This window comes from Barbus barbus (genome assembly GCF_936440315.1).
Source record: "Barbus barbus genome assembly, chromosome: 38".
Taxonomy (NCBI): Eukaryota; Metazoa; Chordata; class Actinopteri; order Cypriniformes; family Cyprinidae; genus Barbus; species Barbus barbus.
In genome coordinates, this window is record NC_136716.1 from 25101104 (window position 1) to 25124385 (window position 23282).

Consider the following 23282-nt stretch of genomic DNA (forward strand, 5'->3'; position numbering starts at 1 on the left):
TCTCCGCCACAAAGCTTTCATTTTCCAGCCTTCGCTCTCAAAAACTCCGGAATCGCTTTGCCATTTCTTCTCCTTTATTCATGGCAAACTTGCATCGAAACTTTAAATTAATTATGAAAACAAAAAATATATTTAGTTCCTGTCTGAGAATCCCCCGTACACTAACAAGGCCCTCGGTGCGCCGTTCTGTCTCAAAATCAAAACGAAAGACAAATGGAAAGACTGAAGGCAGAGCGTGGAGAGTTCCTCTCCAAAACTTAACCTCATCATCTCAAGAACAAAGGTGACGGAACATCAAAACAAGGACGGGACATGTCGCTGATGTATTTTTCCACTTGATGAGCGAGTAACAAAAGTCTTCTTCTGACTATCAAACATATAGATATATATATATTTATTATTATTATTTTCCGTGGGCACGTGCGATCGGAAGTCAGCGGGGAGGAGGGGCGCCGATACATTTTTAATTTGCTCAGCGAGGACGAGGCTCTGCTGCTCAGATGTTTCCTGCGTCTCAAAGCCAACTTCAGCTCAAATCCCACGTGGTCCGAGGAAAACAATCAAAGTGATGAGCAAAATCCGAGCATCCAGTGTGACGCAGTGAAACTCAGGCGCTTTGATGGAGGCAAATGACAGATATTCCCCAACCATTGTGTGATTTCTGTAGCACCTGTGATTCTGATGTAGTCTAGCGTGGACGCGAAGCTTCCCTGAGATGATTGCTTAGATTACATCTTTAAAAAAAGTTGTTACATTTGTTAGTTTTTAGGCAGAGTATCATGTTACTTATGTTATCATCACTTTTCCTTAGCACCAATAAATGAGCTTTCACTGTTGTCGGTTTGACTGAATCCTCTCCTGTTGATGTTATTCAGTGCATACGTGTGATCAAATTAACATAAAGTGTCTTGTCAGCTTTACTCGACAAGTGTTTGTTCAGTGAATCTAAGATTGCTGACTGAAACGCCCAAATTAATAAATACAATACAGTAAATACAATGCAATTTATTTCATTTTATTGTTAAATACTTAAAGTTATAATTATTTTTGTATCAGAGAGGTATTACTTTTTATTTAAATTCATGTAATTGCAGAAAACCAGAAATGCAAGAAAGTTTAAGTCAGTGAACTCTGACCTGACAATCTTCTATGCTTTTTTTTTTTTTTTTTTATTATGGGTGAAGAAAATAAAAAAATATATAAATAATTTTCTCATAATAAGTACTGAAGTATTGAGAGTGTTTTTTTCACTCTTTGTTTAGATGCTAAAAGTTTAAAAATGTAAATAATAGTTGTATTATTATTGTTGTTGGTGGTGGTAGTGTTGTTTTGTTGTAAAGCTAATAAAATTATTTTTTTAATAAAAAAAAAAGATTATACTTTTTATTTTTATATTTATATATAAATATAAATATATAAAATTTATATTTTTTTTATGATGGATTTCCATAGTTTAAGATCAAAAGTCTGGGTCTGGGACAAGGGTAACACTATTAAAATCTAATCTATTAAGAATTAATAAATGTCAGTAATTAAAATTCTATTTCCAAGACATTTTCAGTGTGACCTTATATAACTACAGTAAAAAAAAGAAAAGAAAAAGAAAATAAATTATACTGTATATAAATAATTTTGTCACAATGAGTATTAAAGTGTTTGTTTGTTTTTTCAATCTTTGTTTAGATGGTAATACTTTAAAAATATTAATAATAGTTTTAATAATTATAATAATAATAGTTTTTTATTTTATTATTATTATTATTATTATTATTATTTTTTTTTTTTTGTAAAGCTAATAAAACTTTAAAATGTTTTTTATTTTATTTTATTTTTTATGATGGATTTCTATAGTTTAAGACCAAATGTCTGAGCCTGGGACAAGGGTAAAACTATTCAAATCTATTAAAAATGAATAAATTTAAGTAATTAAAATGAAGTAATTTCCCAGATATTTTCAAAGTGACCTTATATAACTAAAATGAAAGAAAAGAAAAAAAAACACTGGGACATAAAAGTGCCAGAAGTTGACGAGAATTTTGATTGTAATCAATCAATCAATAAAGTTTATTACTTAAAACTGTAAAAATATTCAGTCAAATGAATACATATATAATCTTTCCCAATATTTTTTACCTTTGCTGGTCATTTGCTGTATTCTTATTTAGTATTCCCTACACTTTCACATGTTTTCCATCTCAGACAACCTGTCTATCCTGCCCAAGTCCTGTTCTTGAGCGAGGAGCAACTTGAAAGCAGCAAACATGAATCATGTATAGCTTCATTTTAAACTGCTTTGTAGACAAACACACTTGCAAAGTCAGCTTCTGAGAAGAATGCAAATCCCCCTTCTGCTGCCCTAAGTTCGCTTCTAATATGCTAAAAGCAATGAAGACCGGCCTTCTTAAACTGCTCTTTAAATGTGTCGTTACCTGTCAGGCCGGGCCACTCGTTAAAGCTGAGGTATTTTCTGTTTGCGTGCCTTTTTTTTAGCCCTTCCTTTGTCATCCTGAAAAATAAATGACGCGGAGAATGATGGAGAATGTTTAAAGATTGAGGGCACTCAAGCAGCAATTAAATGTGACTCTGGGGGAAATTATCTACAGAAATGGGCCATGGGCATGGCGTGTGGTCAAATGGCTTTTCCTTGTTCTTGTTCCATGTTCTTCTTGTGTACCACTTTGTCACACAAAAACTTTGTTAAAAAAAGAGGAAAAAGCATCCCACCTGACCGCCTTTTCAAGCCCTGCTGCATGAAATCCACTGATTTCATCAAAACACCTTGTTACACATATTAAGTACCAACATAGTGAACTACATCTTAGATTTTCTGAAGAAATTATGAGCGGTGCTTGACAGCTGATTGCTAGGGTATCGCTATGCAGTTGGATGCTATGATGATGAATGCTACATTGTATATATGCAGTAGCAAGGGAGAAGCTAGAATGTGGAAGCAAGAATGAGTGGGTGGTTGATATGCAGTTGCTGGGTGGATGCTAGGATGATGTGAGTTGTTGTTAAGGTGTTGTTATGCAGTTGTAAAGTGGAAGATAGAATGTTTTGGGTGAGTGGTTGTTAGGGTCTTGCTATGCAGTTGGTAGATGGATGCTAGATGATGAGGGTGGTTGCTAGGGTGTTGCTATGCAGTCGCTAAGTGGATGCTAGGGTTTTGCTATCCAGATGGATGCAAGGATTTTTTGGGTGGTTGCTTGGGTGTTGCTAGGCATTTTCAAGGTAGATGCTAAGATGTTGTGGGTGGTTGCTTTGGTTATAACTATTTATTTGTAAGGTAAATGCTGCAGTGTTGTTTATGGTTGCTAGGGTAATTTGTGTGTGTGTGTGTGGGGGGGGGGGGGGGGGGGGTGTGTGCATAGATACAATTATATATCGAACAGAAGTGCAATACTTAGTGTCAGGGTTTGTTCAAATCACCAACTGTGACTCTAAGTAACAGTGATGCTCGCCTTAGCAAACACCACTAATTAAAATTGCCGTAAAAGTGTAATTACAGGCTGATGCACAAAACAATATTCCTCAGGATGTGCCATTTAATTACACTAAGGCTACTAATGTACAACATTGCTGATTTGGTTATATCTTTTATGGGCAGTCGCAGCTTTTGGTGTGCAGGGTGCAATGGTTGCTTTGGGAGTTTTGAAAGTGGGCTAAGACTGTTTAACATGTGAAGGACATTTTAATTACTATTTTTGTTTTTGGCTCACACAAAAATGTTATTTAGGCACGATATCTCTAGCTTTACAGTATATCACTCTAATAGCTGCTGTTAAATACACAGGAGTAATATATTGTCAAGGTTGTATTTGGTACTGTAACACATAACAAAACTGTTTTAGCAATTAAAAGTCAGGAGCTAAATTAACTTCCTTTTTTTCCAGAATATCAATAACTGTGCATGCGCAAGAGTTTGTGTCGATTAGAGTGAGGGCTGTTTTTATAATTGCTTTTCTCCCCGTGGCAGCGAGGGCCCAGAGGGTCAGATCTGAAGAACCAGAGCGGGTTCTCCAGGGGAACCGCACGGGACCTGCAGACGCAGATTAATTGTGTGAGGTTCTGGGGCTTTAATTTGCAAGGGAGGAAATGACTGTGTAACCTAATTAAACACTGACTTGTTTCAAATATCTATCCAGCTGCAACCCAAACGCGGCGTCGCACAATGTCGCTGCCTGTAATTGCCTTGTATGCCGTCGGAAAGTGAAAGGGTGGGATTCAGAGGGGTGATGAGGTGCGGATGGCACGGGGAAGGTGGTAGAGCCTGATTTCCTCAAGTGATCAATTTGATCAACTCTTAACAGCAACATCTTTAGCGCAGACGGCAACCCATCACTAATTAGGATCTGCATTTATAATGTACGATCATTGTGCACAGCTGGAAATCTTGTATAGGAACATCCTGGTCTGGGATTATGGAATGCGAATGCTGAGGATAAAAATGTCTGCAGTGGTGCATCCTGGTATACCTGTAATCATGATCAGGTCAAATTATGTCCAACCTTAACGATAAATATGTAAGTTTAATCTTAATGTTTTAACATTTAAATTAAACAGTTTTAAATGAAGTAAAAAAAAAAGAAAGAAAGAATGAAAAACTGTTTACATTTACATTTACATTTATTCATTTAGCTGACGCTTTTATCCAAAGCGACTTACAATTGCTATATATGTCAGAGGTTGCACGCCTCTGGAGCAACTAGGGGTTAAGTGTCAGTTTTGAAAGTGTCTAAAATGACTGTACCCATATACAAATCATTGGTGTTTGGTGATGAGTTTTTGGCTCAACGTCTGCATTTAAAGTCACACCAGAGGCGTTCAGCTGAGATTAGGACTTTGCTTTCTGTAGACCTGTCAAGTTCTTCCACACTGACTGAATCAATCATTTATTTTTGAACCGTGTCTTATACACAGAAGCACTGTTATGTTAGAATAGAAAAGGGTTCTGTCCAAACTGTTGCAATAAAATTAGAAGCACACAATTCCCTAGAATATCATTATATGCTTAAACATTAAGATTTGTACTCATGGAAATTACTAAAATAGTCAAACCTGTTCATTAGAAGGGGGTGACCCAATACTTTTGGCAATATAGTGTATATATATTAAATGATAATTGCAACTTTTCACCTTTCTCTTTTCATATACAAGATATATGAAAGATAAAAAAAGTCACAATTACATTTACTTATTTATTTATTTATTTTCCATGGCGGAAACAGGCTTTCGGGTTATTGCAATTAAGTTTACAGTTGTTGTTTTTTTTCCTAAGAATTGTGAAAAAATTTGAATTGTAAGATATAAACTCAGAATTGTGAGGGGGAAAAGTCAGAATTATAGACACAAAGTCTATTTTTTTTATAGTTTTTTATTCCGTGGTGAAAAAAAGCTTCCATTGGAATCTTACTTGTCTGATTCAAAACGTTTCAGTTTAAAAAAAAATATTTTTAATTATAATTCATTACTTCAATTAATTGCTTGACTATCATGCGAGTCATATAAACAAGTTTTATGATTGTTTTTTTGTTTTTTTTAAGTATAACAAATAACAGCATGCATATTTGTCACATCAAAAGGAATGGCATTTGCAATGGTAAATGGTGTTCATTTTGAAGTGATTTATAACTTTAATAGTGGTGGTCATCATAGCGAGTGTCCGATTGTGTCTGATTATCCTCTCTGTATGTGTGATTCCGGTGTAAGCTGCCTGGCTCAGGGCTCGCCCCCAGCTGGATGCTCTAGACTGGTCCTCGGGGACATGGAAGGACTCTCTGTTCGAATCTGTATCGATCCGTGATGCTGATGAAAGAACCCACTGGTCACCTTGAGCCCTGCGTATCCCGCGGCAACACTGCAGCCCCCCGTGTCACTTTAGTCAGACCATGATGCTCCGGGACACAAGAGGTGTGTGTGTGTGTGTGAAAGAGAAAGTGAGGGAGGCAGAGGTGAGGTGGTCTGTGAGGAATAATGATACATTGCATTTCATAAAACTTGTGAAGGTATACTTTGCATCTAAATTTGTGTTGTTTTTGTTGTTATTATAATGTTCAAAACCTGTAAAACCTTTCAGTTAGTTGTTACTCTCTGCAACTGAATCACTGAGTCAGAACACATTAAGAATGAATTAGTTAGTGAACCCGTTGTGGTCACACTTTAGTTTGGGGAACAATTCTCACTTTTAACTATTACTTTTGCCTCAATAATCTCCTGATTTGCTGATATTATAAAGGTAGTAGTTAAGATAAGTTTAGGATTAATGGATATAGAATATGGTCATGCAGAATAAGGCATTAATATGTGCTTTATTACCTAAACTTTGGGACCTAATGGATAGAGAGTTGGACTTGTCATTTCTTTAGTAGTAACTTGTTATTTATGTATGTATGTGTATATATATATATATATATATATATATATATACACACATACATAAATAACAAGTTACTACTAAACAAATTATATTAGTCTATATATATATATATATAATAATTTTTAGTATAATATTATATAATTTTTTTTAGTTTTTTCTTTTTTTCACTTCTCCCATTGACATTAGAGTATAGTTCATATTTAGGTCATAGAGTTAACAGAATAAATAAGAACAGAATTTAAATTTTTAGTGTACTAATCCCTAAAATATAGCAAGAAAAATGACAGTGATCATTGTTATTTGATATTATTGTTATCATTTACAGTGCAGATAAAATCTCTTAAGTTTCGATGAGACATTTGCATGAGAATGCAATGCCTCAGCATAAAACTTACACTCAAGGAATCATGATACTGGATTTTAAAAAAGAACGAAAGAAAAGTTTGCAAAGTTTTGACAAAGTACAAGTAATTTAAGTTCCACTTTGCATCTGTTTGTGCTGTTGAGAGACAAAAACAAAACGGGTAAAAACCTCCGAGAAGCAAAGTAGATCAGAACACCATCAGATCAGTTTTCCCAATGCCACATCTCCAGACAGATCCTGATCACACGCACCGAGCCGCTCTACGGGGAATAGAATTACTTTTTTCCACCAGTGACGAGTGATTTCCTAGGTTTAAACAGAGGTGCTGCGAGAAACGTGGACGATTGATCAGTGGTGATGCCTCCCATTTGAAGATCACACGCAAGACAAAGGAAAGCTAAGTAGGACAGAGTTGGACGCTCCCAAAACACAAGGCGGGTTAAGAAAAAAAAAAAGAGTATAAATGAAAAGGAACAGAGGGAGAAGGCTTGGGAATTAAGTAAAATATAATTAATGACAGGCGTCTGAAACTTAACTGTATCAGAAATGTGTTTTAATCGTGCAAAAGTACATCAGGAGCGTGGTTGGCGGGGTAGTCATATGGCTCTGGGCGAGTGAAGAATTAACTACCAGTGCTTGAGTACAGCTGGAATATCTGCCTCCTCTCCGAACGTCAGCCCAACTCTGGGAGTTTGTTGTTTGCGGCCTTGTGGGAGCGCAGTGGAGAGGAAAATACTTAATGTGTTTCCGACTGCTATAGTCGTGCCTTAAAAGAGGAAGAGATGCCGAGATTGATCTTAGGAGCGTAACATGGGACTCCAGTAGAGGAGTCAACGGCGAGCTATTGGACAGCTGCGAGATCTCCTCTGAGATCACACACCATATTGAGGTGGAATAAACTCCCGTCTTTGTGCTTTGTCACTATCAGGACCTTGTCCCACAACCTTGAACACATATTCCCTTGGTTAAGTCACCTGGGAAAAATTACAGAGGGAAAGGTTTGTTCTCTATTCCTCTTTTTGTTGGAGCCGAGGTTTAATCTACTACCCGATACTCGAGACTCATTTTTTTAATATCTCCCCGGAGCACCGGCGGGTTAAAAGGCTTCCCAAAAATACACCACATGATCAGCAGAAGAAAAAAAACCTAAATAGAGATTTGAGCCTTCCAGATAACTTTTATGTGGTTTAGATTTGATTTATTGGCCTGAAATGGTTCTTAAAATTGCCATGATAAATTTAGAAGTGTCATACACATCCTTTATATTAATATAAAATTTACGATGAATGTAGGAATGGTCTTTTTTTTGTGAAAATACTTTGCATCAATCTAGTAGGATATTAGGAGTGATAATTCAAAACTGGATTAGCATTTTCAAAGGAAATTCAAAGCAGTAAAAATAGTGCTTTAGGTAAGTTTAAGACTGAAGGCTTAGTTTCTGTGGAAACGAACCATTGCATCAGCATCTTAACCAAAAAAATTATTAATTAATTAAAAAATAATAATAATAATTAATTGGACAACAATAAGATACTTTTTTAAACACATTTTTTTGGTTATAATTATTTAATGTATTCATTATTTTGTACACTTTCCAAAAATGAGTTATTCATTCCTATTCAACACCATCATTACAAATTTTATTTTATTTATATATTTTATAGTATTATTTTTTAAATTATATTTTATTGTAGTATTATCATATATAGTACAATTTTATTATACTATTATTATAGTATTTCCTTTTTTAAATTATAATATTGATTTGTAATAATTAACAAAAATGGTGTATTTATATTTTAGTATGATATTTTAGTATAGTATAATTATAGATATATTAGAAACAGTATTAAATAATATCTTTATTTATACTATAAACTTATATTAGCATTTTTGTTAGGATCATATATATATATATATATATATATAATGAACAGTATATTCAAAAAATATAATACAAAATATATATAGTAGCCTTTTTAAAGTACTATTAGTAAAAAGTATATTTTTTACAGTTTTGTATTATATATAATATAATATTTTATTTTAGTATTAATTTATTTATTATAAAATTATACTATTAACTTGTTTTATTAACACTACTGTTATAGTATCAGTATAGAATCAGTAAGTACAATACATTTTTATGTGTGTTTTAGGACAAAGCAGATGCAAGCCTCTATAAGATTCATTGTCAGAAGAGGCACAAAACGCAACAAATCCCCCCTCACTGCTAACCGTGATCTTCCTGGCACTCTGAGACAGGCGGCCCAGCTGGGACTCTACCCAGGATCGCCTCTCTTTCATGGGCAAAGCTGCTTCACCTGCCCCCCCTCCCATCACAAATCCCACAATCCTCCCCCCGGCTCCCCAGCTCCCCAGCCCCTCCAACCGTCCCAGCTGAGCTTTGCTAATCAGTATGGCGACGAGAGACAAGACTTGGTTAATTCGGCCAATTAGGCCCAAGCATTGTTTGTGGCCAGCGACATTTTGTATTCGTGAAAATGTGTGGAGTGCAAAACGTGCCCTGGAGCGACGGGATGATAGTGCCGCTCCAGCCACATGTCAACAAAACACACGGTGTGAAGGGCCGAGCCTGCTTCATGCAGTGTGTGTGTGTGTGTGTGAGAGAGAGAGAGAGAGTACACTTGAATACATGCATGTGCTTTTTGGAGAGGATTGTGATTTTCACACTGTAAGCTATCTGTCAAATGTTGGGAATCATTTGTTTCTTTATATTTTTGAAAGAAGTCTCTTATGCTCACCAAAGCGGCTTGTTTTTTTTTTTTTTTTTTTTTTTTTTTTTAATACAGTAAAACAGTTATATTTTGAAATATAATTTTATTGTGAGATATTACAATTTAATTGAACCAATTTCTATTTGAATATATTTGAATATGTAAATTAATCCTGTGATGCAAAGCTGAATATTCAGCATCATTACTCCAGTCTTCAGTGTCACATGATCCCTCAGAAATAATTATAATATGTTATTATGATCAATGTTAAAAACAAAAAATTTTGCTTCTTAATATTTTTTGGGAAATACATATTTTTAGGATTCTTTGATGAATAGAAAGTTCAAAAGAAATTTTCTTTGAAATAAAAAAGTGATGTAACATTATAAATATATTTACTGTCACTTTTCATCAATTTAATGCTACTGAATAAAAGTATCAATTTCTTAACAAAAAAAAAATTAAGAAAACTAATCCCAAAACTTGCATAATGGCTTCTAAAATAAACAAACAAACAAATAAGTAGCAAAATCTGTTTTCACACTGATATTGAATATTTTTTTTTTAGTACATTAAAATAATTTCTGAAGAATCATGTGACACTGAAGATTGGACTGAAAAATCAGCTTCTATCATATGAATAAATTACATTTTTACGCATATTAAAGTCGTTTTTCATAGTTTTTAAATATAAAAAAAATAATAAGAATAATATTTCATAATAATTTTACAGTATTTTGGTAAAATTGTTGAGCACAGATTTTTTTCAAAAACGAATTATTCCAAACATTTATCCATTATTGTAGCACTATATCAGTGCCTTATAATGTTAATTAAACGTTTAATAAGTATAAAATATATTAAAGACACATTTTCATTATTTTTTATTAATGCTACACACACCACTATGGGAAGAGTGCAGTGATGGTGAACAGGTGTTTTTGCATCATAATTGTTACTATAAAGTGTAATTTAGCATGCTTGAACTCTTTACTGACCAATCAGCACTCAGGACTGGAACTCTCCGTTTTCTAATTTAGTTTCCGGTGCATTGCCTCTCTTTTCTCTCTCTCTCCCTCCCCCTCCATCTTTTGTCGGAGCGAGTTAGCGGAGGGGTCTTGGTGGCAGATGGGCAGGAGTATCAGGGATTGACTAATCCCAAATCTGCCGTCTCCTCACCACACCGAAACCAGGGGAGAGGCACGAGCCAGCTGCCACATACACGCCTTTCATGCTCGTCTGCACACAACAGCTGCAGCAGGCCTGCCTGCTTGCTTCTAAATTATTAAACATCTTTTTAGTTTGTTCCAGATGCAGAACCCGATGTGCTTGTGGAGGCCTTTGTGCATTTTACATACCGTTCCTTTTCCCCTCCTCTCATCAGAATGCTGTTTGTAAAAGTCATTATCCCATCTGCGCCGCCAGTTTGGACAAAACAGCCCAAGATGGATCCAGCTCGCTCCTGCTTTGCGGGATAATTTAGGAGTTGAGGATGATGATGATGATGATGTGGGGCGCGGTCCACCTGTAAGCCATCTCGGCCGCTGCTCCGGGGTGGCAACAGGAGTTTTGCAAGTAAGATTTCATCCTTTGCGAGGCGGCTTAAGAAGGAACGAGCCTCTTTCACACACAGGTTGAAATAATCTACTACTCGTGAAGTCTTTCCCCCAAAGGCAGGCCGGCGATGGCTGGCCTATTATTGCCGTGAAAAGGCATGGGAGTCCTGAATATTCATCAGGGAGATGGAGGGGGTTCAGGAAGCCGCTCCAAAATCCCACTGCACTGATGGTCACGTTCAAATCATCAGGACATAGAATGGATCAGGGAAATGCAGATCCAAGAATGTCACATGTGCAAAATTTTTTAAAAAGGCCTTTTTTTTGGCCTTTATTTCTGTTGTTTCTTGGAAATCAAAAATGACCCTTTTTAATGCACATTTTATTTCTTTTTTATGCATGATTCACTGGTGCATGTTATTCTTTTTCTATACTGATGTCACCAGGTTCTTCAAGCACCTGTCATTTAGAGACCACTTTTATCCAATCCAATCAATTCCCTATAGATTAAAGTCGTACATTTTTAGACATTTCCTATTTCACTTGGAAGTACACCAAATTGCAAAGTAAAATTGATTGCAAGTGCCAGTTCAAGTTGAACTTGCTCTTCCATGACGTTATGATTATATTAGGTCTTTGACATTCATTCATTCATTTTTTTTTTTTTTTTTTTCAGTCAATTCCTATTTAGTAAGTCTTATATTTTTCAGTATTACCTATTTTAGGAACCTAGTTTTCTAATGTTTTTTTTTTTTTTTTTCATATATTTATATTAATTAATAATTTTTTACTATTATTCTTTTTACAATTTTACAAGTTTTACCTTTTTCATATTGCTATTTCACTTGGAACACGTCACATTACAGAAGTACAATGGATTGAAAATGCTGATTCATATTGAACTTGTTCTTCATTAAAAAGTCAAGTTATATTTAGAGCATATAAATTGTTTCCTTGTTATTTTTTTATTTTCTTTCTTTTTTTTACATTTTTACCAACCAATTCCCAATTTAAAGTCCTATTGTTCTTTTTTTCCTCTCTCTCTCTCTTGGTTATACACAACATTACATAAGTAAACAATTTGTATCACTCTAAACAATCATAATTTCACTGAAGAGCAAGTTATATATGAAATGGCACTTAAAATTAATTTTACAGTTTTTGTTGTTGTTGTTTTTTTCTGCATGTTTACCAGTTGATAATTACATGTTCCCAAGAGATAAAAGTCATATAGTTTTGAAAATCCACTTTGACTTGGAAATCCATTACATTACAGGAGTAAAATGGTTTGCAAATGCCTTTACATGTGGAACTTGCTCTTCAATTAAGTTATTATTGTTTAATCAAATGACTGTTACGAGTGCTTAAATTGTTTCCTTGTTTTATGACAACTTTTTTTTTTTTTTACGCATTTTTACCTAACAGAAAAGAAAACAGACCAGTGAGTGATGGTGAGGAACACAAAGGCAGTGTGAATGTTTTGAGTGATTTGGCATGAGTTTGCTGCAGCCGGGCTGCTGGATTGAAGTTAATAAGCGTGCGAGAGGCCCAATGAGAGAAGTGCGACTCTCAGCATCTCCCCCCGTCCAGCCTGGATCTCCAGATGAGTCCTCCACGGCCCACACACACCAGAGACGAGTCTGGTTCCTCCACTGGAGCCGCTGCACCTGTTGTTTTCAGGAGTTGGAGAAAGATAGACACTCATGCTCAGAGACCGTATGGAAGGATGAGAACAGGCAATGTGTTTTGTTGCTAAAGCCAAAAAAAGGTTGGTGCATTTTGGTTGAAATATTTAGCCAAGTCATCAAGCATACTTAAAATGGTCCCAATTATAAGAACTGACTTTAATATGCACTTACATTAAAATATTTGGGGTTGGTTTAATTGTTTTGTTTTTGAAGGAAGTCTCTTATGCTCACCAAGTCTGCATTTATTTAATCAATAAAAACAGCAAAAAAAATAATAATATTTTTACAATTGAAAATAACCATTTTCTATTTGAATACATTTTAAAATATAATTTATTCCTGTGATTAAAGCTGAATTTTCAGCATCATTACTCCAGTTTTCAGTGTCACATGATCCTTCAGAAATCATTCGAATATATGCTGATTTGCTGCACAAGAACATTTATTATTATCAATGTTGAAAACAGTTGTGTTGCTTAATATTTTAGTGGAAGTTTTTAATTTTTTTTTTTTGCAGGATTTTTTTTTTTTTTTTTTTTTTTGATGAATACAAAGTTAAAAAGAGCAGCATTTAATTGAAATCAAGAACTTTTGTAAAATTATCTTCTTACTGACATCTTACTGTTCTTGCTGAAAGAAACAGTAAGATGACAGTAAAAAAAAAAAAAAATCAGAAGTAAAATGTTGACACATCTATATTACAAGATTACAAACTCCATCTTTTATTTTTATTTTTTCACAATTATTTGCTAAACCTACGATGCTGAAGAGAACCTTCATTTTTAAAAATGCTGATTTATAGTAATGTTTGGCTGCTAGATTATAAAGACCAAGTCAACAGAAATACCTGCAGTACGAGACACCAAACTATTTAGACATCCTCGAGCCAGAACAGTTCAGCAGCATTTAGGAATGTAATGAAGAGCAGACTCGCATCACGTTTTCGCCTCATCACTTCCTGCCCACAGATGGTGCCACGCTCATTCTTCTAATGTCTTTCTCGCTTTGCCTGGCATGAGCAGCTTGCACTTCACAATTAGGCTGTGCTACTTTACCAAAAAAGGTCATGTAATGGTAAAATGCATGCTAAAAACACCCTGATTCTGACGCACATCACACTTTAAATAGCATTTCTTGAGGATGCATGACAAATTGTCAATAATTGACCTTATGAGTTTCCAGGATTATAATTTATGACACCATGTGGTTTGCATCCACAGATACTGACCTTTAAATATGCTGTTGATAAATACACTTTCCCTCTCAAAAAGAAAAAAGTCACGCTGGCATCTCCTCCACCCTGGATCTTTGAATATTAATCAGGCTCTTGAGAGGTGCTGAACGATCCAATCGCATCTGGACGAAGGGAAGCCCTCGGCTTTGGACTACCTTAACGCTCTGTGCTTGAACCGGAGCTGACGGGTTAATCAATGCTGTGATCAATTCGCAACGTACAAATTGTTTTATTCCAATGGAAAATGCAAACTGTTGTTTCTCAAGTCTTGATTAATTGCATCGTTCATGACCCACATATCGAATGCTGCTTGGGAAAGCCCAAAGCTCTGAGCAGACCGTATTGGTACAAATTTTATAATAAGGTTATGCTATATTGTAAATTAACCAAGACGTAATGCTCAGAAGGGCTTTTATTGGAAATGAATAACTGAGAACGTGTAAAGGGTTACACTGACTTAAAATTCTAGTGTTTAATCGTTTTTTTTAAATGCATGCTCTATAAATTGTTTGCTAAATTTATTGTGAAGTTTCAGGAAATCACTGTTGACCTAGAATTACTTCAGCTTCTGTATGCATACATGCTTCTTTTTTTTTGTATTCCCTCAACATTGTTATTGCAGTCAGCATTGTGTACAGCAGGTTCAATCGTGATAATGCAATAGGATTCAGCCACACGCTAATTAGCTGAGAACGACCCAAGAGAGCCAAACTGGATATGCTATTACTGAGAGAAGTACAGGAACACTCAAAGACAAATTATACAGTGCTTGATAAATTAACTAATGCCTCTCTGATTAAAAGCCTGAAATGCAATCTATTTTTTTTTTTCTCTTCAAATTACTAATTTGTCAGAACAAATGAATCCAATATGCCTTCCGTTTCCGTTTGCTGAATACAACCTACATCTAATTCCATATGACAAAAATTCTCACCTTCTGTTTCAGCATTCATGTGCCATTTTCATTAGAGTTTGGCTTTATTGCGTGCAATTTATCAAACTAATACTCTACTATAAGCGAGTGAAACTGTGAGAGCGAAACTAATCATTTCAAAATGCTATTATTTTTCATACACATGTATGAGTTGTTCATCCATTTATCTATTTAGATGAAAGCATTGTTATTGTAGTTATAAATATACTGTGGGATACAAAAGTATTTGCTTAATTTTTCTAATTTAATACACAGTTTTCATTGCAAATTATGTTAGGAGCATAGCACTTTGAATAAAAAGTTGAATTGAAATGACAATATTATTTTAATATGAATTTATATTTATTTACATAAGTACTGGAGCTGACATGCACAAAACCTAGTGATAATGAATTAGATTTTATGGAGCTAAATATGTATTTGTATGTATGCACGTGTGTGTGTGTGTGTGTGTCTCCATTTATCTATTTAGATGAATACATTTTTATTTATTGTTGTTATAAATAAGTACATGCAAATTGAAATCCAAAAGTCAGATTATTTAATTTTTCTAATTTAATATATATATATATTTTTTAGCAGCATATCAATTTGAGGTCCGAGATGCACAAAACCTGATAAGCATCCAGAGTTTGCATGGCCTATGATATGAAATCATAAACTTTGTTATAAAGTTGTCAAAAGCCTAAAACGTTTCTTTCTAGGTTAAAATGTGTCAATATGGTCTCAGACTTTTGGAGCTCACAATTATAGCATTTTTTCACGTTATAATTCTTTTTGTATATGACAGATACACATCTTGTCAAAACTCGAGATGTTTACTAACCCTAAACTGAAGTGTTAATTCAGATCTAGGTCGTGAATTACTAAGAACAATTCCTTTTTTTTTACTGTTCTCACATTTTTAATATTGGGCACTTGCTAATTTGCCATTTTCATACAGAGTATAGTGTCTGAATTTCAATCTGCACCTCCGGCTTGGGTTAATTAAACAAGCCAGGTTGACACCACATCTGTCCTTCAGCTAGATCAATGAGGTGGGACGTATAGCCTCTCAGTCTCTCTCTCTCTTGTGGATTTTCTGTCTTTCTTTCTTAAAACAGATTTTTTTGTATTAAAACTTTCCTGCACAATGTAAATTAAAGAGGTTATGAGTGACGTCAGCATACGTGTCTGTCTGCGTGAGTCTCCATGTGCGCAGATGTGAGGATTCACACCGTACAGTGGCATGCAAGACGGGAAAATTTCCTGCAAATGAGACACGAGCAGCAAATTCATTTTTATTTAAATTACTGTCATCGAATATCAACACTCCTCCCGTAAACATTTCACCACTGACAGCGTGACTAACCGATCATCTGTTAATTCATTAACATCACCTCCTGTTTGAGACAATGCAGTAGTTCAGCAAATAATTACAGGATAAATCTCCACTACAGTAGTAGTAAAGTGTGTACTTTAAAAAAAAAAAAAAAAAAAAAAAAAAAAAAAAAAAAATTCAATGTTACTTGCCATTTCTTTGTAATTAATGAAATTTATTAGCAATTTCTGAGTGAAAATTGTTTCTACAACATGTTTTGTCCTCCAGTGTAGAAAATTCTATTCAAGTCTTTCTACTTCAAAATTTGATGTTTAATTCAATGCATTACGTGCCATTTCTTTGTAAAAGTTTCTGAAATTTACTAGCAACTTCTGAGAGAAAACCGTTTCAGGACTATTTTTTAGTTCAGTGTAAATTTATATTTAAAATCTGTAAAATATGTGTTTTTTTGGAAAAAGTTTAACAATGAATAAATTAATAAATAAATATTACATTTTTAAAAAATAAGTAAAAATTCAGTAATTGTAAATATTTTAAACCAAAAAATGATGAACTCCAACTCAAAATGTGCCTTGTATAGTAACATCTATACTACCCCCCCCCCCCCCCCCAAAAAAAAGAAAGAAAAAAAACAAACAAACTACAAAACAAATGAAATAAGTAAATATATATAAAAAAAAATCCTTTCTTTTTTCTGGTTTTTTTCTGCTCCCATGGTGATATTTTGGACAGCGGGTGGATGGCATACCACAACCAACCCTCTTTATCACATTCAGTCGGATTCCCCACAATCCTTTGGAAATGTGTTTGGCATTCCAGCTCTGGGTATAAGTGGCTGAAGACCTCATCTCGCCGCATCCAATACCTGAACACAACCCAGTCTTACCCAACGTCCCCGCTCTCTTCGCTCGGGAAGGGCCTGCATTAAGTAGGTTTGGACAGTGAGCGAGCTTCTCTTTCCAGAAGCCTGCCTTTGATGCTGGGTTTAATTCTAATGGCGCAACACATCCAATCCGGTTATGGATTTCAGACCGCTGGAGCATGGAGAGGCGGCATGTCCATCTTTAATCCCGATCAGACGTACTTGACTCGGGATGTGAAACCGGCCCTCTGGTACTGCATGGGATTGCTGATAAAGGATAATTCTGGTCCTGTTTGTATAGGACACATGGAGCGACTCTCCGTCAGTCAGACTGGGACCCTCGACTGAAGCTTTCTGGAGCTCAAGTTGTGCCAGACACATTCAGTGCACTTCAATCACACACACTCTCATCATTCCTTTCATTCCAGCATGCATGTCTGTGGCTCTTCCAGCCTGACGGAATAAATGGAAGAGACTATTGTTTCTGTAGATTATGAGCTAATCCCATTTAGGATGGATAGAACAGTACAATAGTGCTTTTTTAAAATGTCAAAATAAAAAAAGTGCATTTTTGAATCAACATTTTGACTATTGTGTCTTTGTACACTCATATTTTCTCACAGCAGTGTCACATTTTGTGATGTACACTCTGTTGTCACCTAAAAAAAACACTGATCGTCATTCGCACAAATATGTTTTTTAGAACTGTGCTAGAAACTTATTGTACATACACTGAAATAAAAGTGAAATTTTCACTCAGAAATTGCTAGTAAATAACACAAACGAGTTCAAACCTGAAATCCTGTCTTTTGCAAAACTGACAAAAGCCACTTCCTAATGTTATCATCGTCCAGGAAGTGACATCATTTTGGTGGGAAAGCAACTGCACAAACATCAACAGTATTAGAGATGAACTCCGTGATGTTTTCACTCACTCCATGTGATGCTGACTTCAAGAAACACTCACTTGAGCTCACTGGCAGCGAGAGTCGCACACACGCAGCTCGTCACGATCCTCCCGGGCCGTCCGTACCTGTCAAGGTAAGTTTGATGTCACGCAATCAAAAAGTTTCCATCCTCTTCCTCCCCGAGAGTCATAGAAGACTGACATCTCAGAGTGACAGTTTGTGAGTGTTTGGGGCCGGTCAGTGAATCGTGCTGAGAGAGGATGAAGGTGTCACTAACGTTCAGCAGCGCCGCACGACTCCTGCATGCTGCGGAGAGACGCTTCGCTCGCCGGACGAGCCGCTCTCATCTGCTCTGTGCTAATTAAGTGAATGTGGTTGCTGTGATCGCGCACGGACTCACAGCCAGACCACAGCAAAGTAACTCCTTCAAAAGAACATGAAGACAAACTTGAAAGAAAAATCAGCAGTGAGATCTTTAAGTTTACTCCTTTTAGTTCTTTTAGACGTTAACAATATCAAATGGAAAGTAAATGTCTCAAAAGCAGCTCTCGAACTCCATTAAGGATCCAGAACAATTAAAGAGGAACCTACAGTATTTGAGCAATATAACTTTCCTATGGAGATTTTAGGGACAAAATTCATACATAAGAGACATATAGTAATTCAGAATGTCATTAAGCATTCTAAACTTTTAAAGAGCAACCAATGAGCAATAAAAAGAGAGAAAATTCAACTTTTATCTTTCAATTATTTCTCCTAGAATGCAATGAGAGAAGTATGTCCTGACTTTGAAAAAGCTGATAATTGATCAAATATCATTGAGAAATTCTTAAAGAGCAAAAATATTTTTATTTAGTTAACTTTTTTCTCATATATTTCTTCTTAAATTCCTTTGGAGAAATACAATTGAGAACATTGATGAGGTTTTTTAATGTTTTTCAAAAGAAGTATCTTATGCTAATCAAAATACAGTAAAAAATAATATTGTAAAAACATTTTTACAATTTAAAATAACTTATAGAAAACAAAAAATAATTGTAATATATTTAATTTAAAATAAATTGTATTTAATTAATTTATGTATTCCTGTGAATGAGACAATTTATGAGTTTTTTAATGTCTCCAAAAAAGTCTCTTATGCTTACCAAGTGATTTATTTGATAAGAATACAGTAAATACAAAATACAGTATATTTTTACATTTTAAAATAACCTTTTTCTATGTTTATATATTGTGCAATTTAATATAATACATTTAATTTTAATTTATTAATTTATTCCTGTGATAGCAAAGCTCTTCGGTGTCACATGATCCTTCTGAAATCATTTAAATATGCTGATTTTCTGCTCAAGAAATATTTCGTATTATTATCAATGTTGAAAACAGCTTATATATTGCTACTTAATATTTTTTTGGAGACCAATATACATATTTTCTGGATTCTTTCATGAATGACATTCAAAAAATAGCATTCATTTGAAAAAGTAATATTTGATAAATTTGTAAATATTTTAGTCACTTTTGATTCGATACACCTTAGCTGAATAAAAAAATTATTTAAAAAAAAAAATAAAATAAAAAAAAACACTGACCCCAAACCTGTGAACAATAGTGTTATAACATAACTCTAATCATTTGGTTTGAAGAAAATTTGATAAGTTCATATTAAGGTTTGACTTGTTTCATAACTCTTCTCATACTCCATTTGCTCTCCATGTAACCTCATTGTTTTCTAGGAGGAACATCCAGTTAAATAAACCTCATTCGTGACTTCTCTTTCTCAGACAGCATGTTCGGACGGAATCGAAGATTTGTGGAAAGATGTTGAACTTGACAGCGGATGTACTGTGGCGACCATCCATCTGACAGGCTGTAGCTCTGCCCGCCGGCCACACCAGCGCACATGACATATGAATAGGTAATTTTACCTTTGCGTTACCAGGGTCGTGACCTTTGACCCCGGAGGTCTCCGCTTGTCAGTGTTGGGATCAGTTTCACCCCTCCTCTCGCTCGCCCTGTCAGACGCTTCAAAAGTCAGTGACAACATCCTCCTCACCACCCCTGCGGCTCTAAACACACACTCTCACACACACATACACACACAGAGGCACAAACACAAGCTGCCAGAGACTGAAGCAGAAAGAGAAAAAGCAAAGACGGTGACCTTCCTGCTTCATGGCAGTAGCTCAGTCCCAAGAGCAGTCGAAGGATCTTTTGATATTTCAAAAAGTGTCATGTCTTTCCTCCCTCTTTTTTTTTTTCCCTGACTCGTTCTCTCTTTTTTTTTTGTATTGTTACACACTGATATGTCACATTGTTGTTGAAATGAAATGCAACACTTCCCGGGGTTGTGCTTTCCTTGTTTGTGGGAAACCCAGTAGTGTCACCTGTACAGCTGACAAGTTTAGTTTTTGGCTCAGAGTCTCTCTGGCGGGAAACGTTGATGGCGAGAGGTGCAGGAGTCCGGAGAGGCCGACAGTCGCGGCTCTGTTTTCCTCCACTTGGGTTTTATGTGCATTTACAAGCCCTGGACTCGTACAGGTGAAGAGCTGCTTACCGGAGCGTTCAACTGTTTCTTTGTTTCCCACCAATTTAAGCAATAACTCATGGAGTCTCATCTCAGCCTCAAAGAACGCTGGAATATTTTCCTTTCTGAAGGCTTTTTGTTGTATTACTGCTGCTGATCATTTTATTCACTACTTCATGGTAAAATATAAATAAACCTTTTTTTGGCTTAAGATGGTAATAGCAATATTTAACATTCCTTTGCACTATATCCAAAACGAATCACTTACGTGTAATCTAAAAACAATGACGTGAGAACAAATCCCTTCAAGACATGGTTTTATTTTAATATACAATATCTCATTTATGATTTTTTGTTTAATTTAATAATAATTTCATTTATATTGTATATATATAAATTGTATAAATTATTTTTATATTTTTAAATAATATTTTAAACAATTTAAATTGTATTACTTTTTATTTTTAATTTTTACATTTATATTTTAGCTTTTATTTACAATTACATTTTTTGTTCTTTATGATTTGAGATTACATTACTCTCCAGTCTAAACAGTAATGTATTAACCAGTTAAGTTTGGAAATGTGCTTTTATAAATTGAACTGTTTTAGTACTGATCAATAATTACACAATTTCAAAATGTCAAAAGAAAACTCTGAATATGCGGTGTTTTAAAAATGCATCTAGTTCTAGCAACAATCACGAACTGTGAAGGACAATAAACTTCTTTAAAGAGAAAGAGAAGTGTAGAGCAGCAATATTTGACTAGTCCATCTCTAGTGATGGCTTTATATATAAGAAGTTCACAGAATCACTTCAAAACAGAGATTTTTATTTTATTTTTTTTACCATAGCGCAGTTACAGGAGCATCTATTAGTAGACCATGTTAAATAGAAAGAATTTACTTTAAGCATGTGCGCCTCTTTTAATAAATGGTTGAATCTAACATCCTTTGAAACGTGTAACCAAGATGACATCCAGCTCTGTCTTTCTTTGTCATTTTCACTTTCATTTCTTTCCCTTTTTCTTTCTCTCTTTGGATAATGAATGACCAGCGGTGTCCCATCTCATGAACAAATCATGTTCCATCATCCTGAGCTTTTCCCAGCTCTATAAGGAAAACTTGATTTTAGAAGAGTCTGACAATATAGCTAATATTAATTTTCTTTCCCTGTGCCATTTGACTGCTGATATTTTAACTGCACATCAAGTTTGACATGTACGATTCTTGAAATATTGCAAAGGGAGAACGAGACGTAATGTGATTATGCAAGGCTTTTTGCAATAATTATTTAATTTTTTTGTGAAGTATTGACCTTTAAAAAAGCTAAATGTTTTTTGCTTTAAAAATCAAAATCATCCAAGGCATTAAACTCTGAGTTTAAGAGCAGAAATTGACTGAATGTTCAAGACTTGCCTGCATGCATTTAAGTATAAATTTACTGAACGACTTATTGATTGAGTGATAATGATGGGCTGTTGACAAATATCATGTTTATATGATCAAATAAAATGCACAACATTTTACCGCTGAAATACAGTGTGAAGAAATAAAGCAAAAATGAAAAAGCTTCAAAAAGTAACATGCAGATACAAAATAAACTGCACAGATCAGCTCTGTCTTGAGTAATAAACCTAATTAAAACAAGTCCTGTGATTAGATTTCTCTTAACCAGATAATGTGCTATCAGCGATTAACCTCAGAGTAACACCGGGCTCTAAACGAACCTAATTTGAGAGTGTTTACTTTGAGTTAAACTGCTGTCACGACGCTGATACGCATTTGAGGGAAATCATGGCTGATACTGTAAAAACTATGAAGTTATGTGAAGAACTGATTGTAGTTTTTCCATTTGAACATTTCTCCTCTTCACAGTCTTTGTCTGGAGCTCTCCACTCAGATGATATCTGTGGCATTAGAGCGCCACCATCTGGCCGTGGGCGGCACCACAGCCACCGCAGACCTTTTCTTCTAGGTTATGCACAGATTATTGAGTCTATTTACTTAGCAAAACAGCCAATATGTTAAAATCACCGAAGGATGTTCGGAGGGGGGAGGCTGTTAAGGACGGAGCGAGAAACAATAGCCCATGTTGCGTTTCTTGTCACCTCTCGTTTAAAACACTCAGGGCTCGGATGCCTTGATATCCATCAAAATGCAAGTTTAATGGAGGAGGCCTGGCCTGCTGCTGCCAGAGTCACAGTGGTTGCTGGGGGCTAAAGAGCCAAAATGAGGGGCCTGTCGTGGGGTTTACCTCCAGAGCGGGGCATTGGCTATGCGCGCAAATAAGTGTGCCAATCGATCGCGGCAGTAGGTTGATGGGCGCACGTCGTTTTGATGGATACGACTGTACGGAGAGGGGAGGTGTGGTGTATATATATATAAAAAATAAGCCCAGATTGCTCGACGATGGACCTGAAAAGATTTTCAGCGAAACGCAGAGAGCGGCAGCTGTGGTCGGCCCTCTACAGGGCGGCAACGGCTGCCTTGATTTATAGTTCCATCTGCTCACCGCGGTAAAGACAAGCTCCCCCCCCCATTTGGTTAAAATGAAATGGACCTCAGAGAGCAGCCCTGCACATTTCAGAAAATGTGAAACTTTTTTGTTTTTTTCACGCAGGCGTCTTTAAACAATAGGGTGGTCCGTGTCGGAAACGACGGATGGTAAAGCGAGAGGTTAACTTGAGATGAAAAGAATAGAGTAGGATCTGTTCTAGTCTATTGTTGTGCTTTTCTAATGTTTTAGTGCCGTTTTTTTTTCTGTTCATATCA